General features: G+C 41.3%; 1 pseudogene; it reads left to right on the forward strand.

Annotated features, from left to right (window-relative positions):
• The first annotated feature begins 1,395 nt into the window (after positions 1-1,395).
• LOC118570094 lies at positions 1,396-2,339 on the forward strand (annotated as a pseudogene).
• Positions 2,340-3,957: the final 1,618 nt, after the last annotated feature.

The following is a 3,957-nucleotide window of genomic DNA, read 5'->3' on the forward strand; positions in this document are numbered from 1 at the left end:
CAATTGTTAAAAGTATCTCATAGTAATAGATGTTTACATTAAAGTGTTTTTTTGTTTGTTTGTTTTTTTGGTTTTTTTTTTTTAGCACCCAGACACTTTTGGGTCTGGGAGTGTAAATACCTTTTAGCTGTTACAGTTCCTTACTTGATGATCTTTGGACTCCAGTTCTGTGATGGTCCTGTACCATTAGCTGAACAGTGAGTTAGAACAGGGAACTGGGAAGAGAAAAGCTTGTGGTATGTGAGAATTTATTTTTTTGGAATTAGGGGCAAGGCAAAGATCAGGGCCCTGTCTGTATGCACATGAGAAACACAGGCGGTAACTTTGAAGTGAGACAATGAGCTCTTATCTTAGTTGGAAATCTTTTTTTTTTTTTTCATTAACTCTGAATGTGCAATTAAATCTGGTGAGGTAAGTAAGGCTGTCCTCTGTACCCAACAAAAGAAAGGAGAAGTGACATCCTAAAACTCTCAGGACTGAGTCAGTGGCTCTGGTGTCCAGAAGGAAAGAAATAGATGGCTTCCCTGCTACGTTCTGGGTTCCCTGTCTGTAGCCAAGCCTAGATTTGTTGGAGGTCTTAGCTTAGTGTACCCATGCATCTTGGTGCCTGGGGGCAGTCAGCTGACTGGTTGTCTTTCTAGGCAGCACTTTTAACAAGGCTGTTGATGGCCTGGTAGGGCAGTCTATAGCCTTTGGCCTTTTTCACTTAAAACAGGGACCCAACAGTTTTCGGGAGTCAGTGAGTGCCAGAACTTGGCAATTTTGTTTTTGGGCTTTTATCTCTTCCCTGGCACACTTTAAATGCCACAGATGACTCTTTTGCCTGTGGGGTCAGGAGCGTTGCTCTCCAGATGCTTAAGTTTTAGTCAGGGAGGTCTGGGGAACTGCAGTGGCCATGACAATGGAGGAGGACACAGAGGGCCCGCCCACCTTTTAGGCTGGGCCGCATCCCAGGCTGATGACATAATTAAGGACCAAACCCTCTGTGCCCTCTCTCTTTTTTGTATCGCCTCTCCTTCCACATTCTGTATTCTCTCTCTCTCTCTCTCTCTCTCTCTCTCTCTCTCTCTCTCTCATTCTCCCAATAAAGCTCTATAGAGGTAACCATGGCTTGTGACTCTTCCATCACCGATACATCCAGCACTCTCCTCCATTGGCATGGCCACCACAGATGGCAGCCAGCCATGAGCACCGCCACTTAACAACAGGAGGGGTGGGGTGTCTCTCAAGATGGCTGCTGTGTTTTCCCTTTTAGTGACCATTAATAAATCCTGTCAGGGTTGAGCGAAGCTCACACTGAGGAGATTTGGCATCCAGTACTGGTGTACCAAGTCTCTTCATTGGCATGAAGCACAGCGTGGGACCCCAGTTTGGGATTCACACATACAGCTCAGAATGCTGGGTCTAATTTGTAGACTTTATCAACACAAATTCCCTGAGGTGGAAGATGTAGCGATGGTGAATGTAAGATCCATTGCTGAAATGGGGGCTTATGTCAGCTTGTTGGAATACAATAACATTGAAGGCATGATTCTTCTTAGTGATTTGTCCAGAAGACATATTTGTTCTATAAACAAACTGATCTGCATTGGCAGAAATGAGTGTGTAGTAGACAAAGAAAAGAGATATATTGATTTGTCAAAAAGAAGAGTTTCTCCAGAGGAAGCAATCAAATGTGAAGACAAATTCACAAAATCCAAAACTGTTTATAGCACACTTCACCATGCTGCTGAGGTACTAGAATATACCAAGGATGAGCAACTGAAAAGCCTGTTCCAGAGGACTGCCTGGGTCTTTGAAACCTGGATATGGTGCTCACAATGCCTGTAAGCATGCAGTCTCAGATCCATCTATCTTGGATAGTTTAGATTTGAATGAAAATGAATGAGAAGTACCCATTAACAATATCAATGGGCGTTTGATCCCACAAGCTGTCAAAATTCAATCAGATATTGAAGTAGCTTGCAATGGTTATGAGGGAATTGATGCTGTAAAAGAAGCCCCGAGAGCAGGTTTGAATTGTTCTACAGAAACCATGGTCATCAAGATTAACCCAAGAGCTCCACCCAGGTACGTGATGACAACAACAATACTTGCAAACAGAAGGCCTCTATGTTCTCAACCAGGTCATGGCAGTCATCAAAGAAAAGATGGAGGAGAAGAGGGGTGTGTTCAATGTTCAGGTGAAGCCCAAAGTGGTCACAGATACAGGTGAGACTGAACTTGCAAAGCAGCTGGAACGACTTGAGTGAGAAAATGCAGAAGTAGATGGAGATGATGATGCAGAAGAAATGGAGGCCAAAGATGAAGACTAGCCTTGTGGAAAACAGTCCAATTTAAGGAATCCAATGTCGCCTTCCTGGCTGTAAACCCTAGACTTGAAAGTTTTCCAGTATTGAAGACTTCAAAGCTGAATATTTTTATTTCCAAGTATTTAAGTATTCAACAAAAGAATCTAAATGGCCTCCCTCATGTCAGCTGTTTTCACGTAGATGCTCTAACACCTCTAGTATTTTCTAAGGGAGTGGCTTGATTTGACCGGAGTCAAATCTTAAAGAGCAGTTAGTCCTAAAATCGGGCTTTCGGTTTCCATTTCTGATGTCTCTGGATTGACACTCTTATGGTTCAGTGCTTTCATGAGATTTACCAAGGGCACCCAACATAAAGAGTCCAAACTTTCTGTATAAAATGTATTCAAGAAAATTCAAATAAATTTCTGGGATAGTTAAAAAAAAATAAATCCTGTCTAACATCTTGCAAATTACTTATCATTATCTCCATCTTCCAGAGGAGAAATATCAGATAATTTCCCCTGGACACCCAACTGATCCAATAAGGTTTAGAACCCAGACACTTGGGGCTAAAAGTCTGTAGTAGTCTTAATGACTATATTGATGACTGACTGATCTCTTAGAAATCTATGAACAATACAGACAAATTTTAAGATTATTTTATTTCAGACTTTCTTTTCATTGAAAAATAATTTTTATCATTGAAAAACTAATTTTCCTCCATTTAAATCTTTTTTTCAGAAATAATTATGAGAAATATATGGTCATTTAATGCATTTATTAATAAATCTTATCTACTGTGGAAAAAAAGAATAATGAGTTGACCATCACTCAGTATCCTAAGAGGTGATGTGGATCATTTGTCCCAAATATCTTATCTTACAAAAATGAAAACTCTTGGGGCTGGAGAAATGGCTCAGTTATTAGGAGCACATACTGTTCCTGCAGAAGACTTGTGTTTGGCTCCCAGCACCCATGCTGGGTGGCTCACAACTGCTTGTAACTCTAGCTCCAGGGAATCCAAAGTCCTTTTCTGGACTTGTGGGCACCTGCACTAAAAAGTGTAGACCCACACACTGGCCCACCTGTTGTGTGGTCTGATAAAAATGGCCCCACAGGCTCATATATTTGACTGCTTGGTCATTAAGGAGTGTGGAGTCCACAATAATTAAAAAACAGTAGCCACCTACCCCACTTCTGTTATATGATCCTTGTCCCATATTCTCTACAGTTTCAAGGAGAGCAGTTGGTTAAAAATTAAGACAAGACCCCAGCTGTGTGTCAACTACTACGTTAAGATAACCACAGACTTGTGTAAGTAACTCCCCTGTTATGCTTGTACAAACACCTTGTTATCACAAATTGTACTACTAGTTGTAAAATGTTATCACAAGTTGTAAATTCCCGGAATGTACCATCACCCAGGACTTAACCTCAAACTATAAAAAATATTTTCTTATATCACCCCTGGTCCCCCAACTGATAAGTTTTTGTACCCCATAAGCCTGACATAGCAATCCAAAACAGACCAAATTAGAAAAGCCCCATTTTAATGGGTAAAATATTCGTGGGTGATTCTCCGGCCCCCAAGAGAGGAGACAAGGATGGAAGACTAGAAAACCACCTGTCTGCTTTCTGGGATGCAGCTTAAATGGTCTTGAGCCTC

The sequence above is a fragment of the Onychomys torridus genome, chromosome 18 (assembly GCF_903995425.1).
Source record: "Onychomys torridus chromosome 18, mOncTor1.1, whole genome shotgun sequence".
NCBI classification, from domain to species: Eukaryota; Metazoa; Chordata; class Mammalia; order Rodentia; family Cricetidae; genus Onychomys; species Onychomys torridus.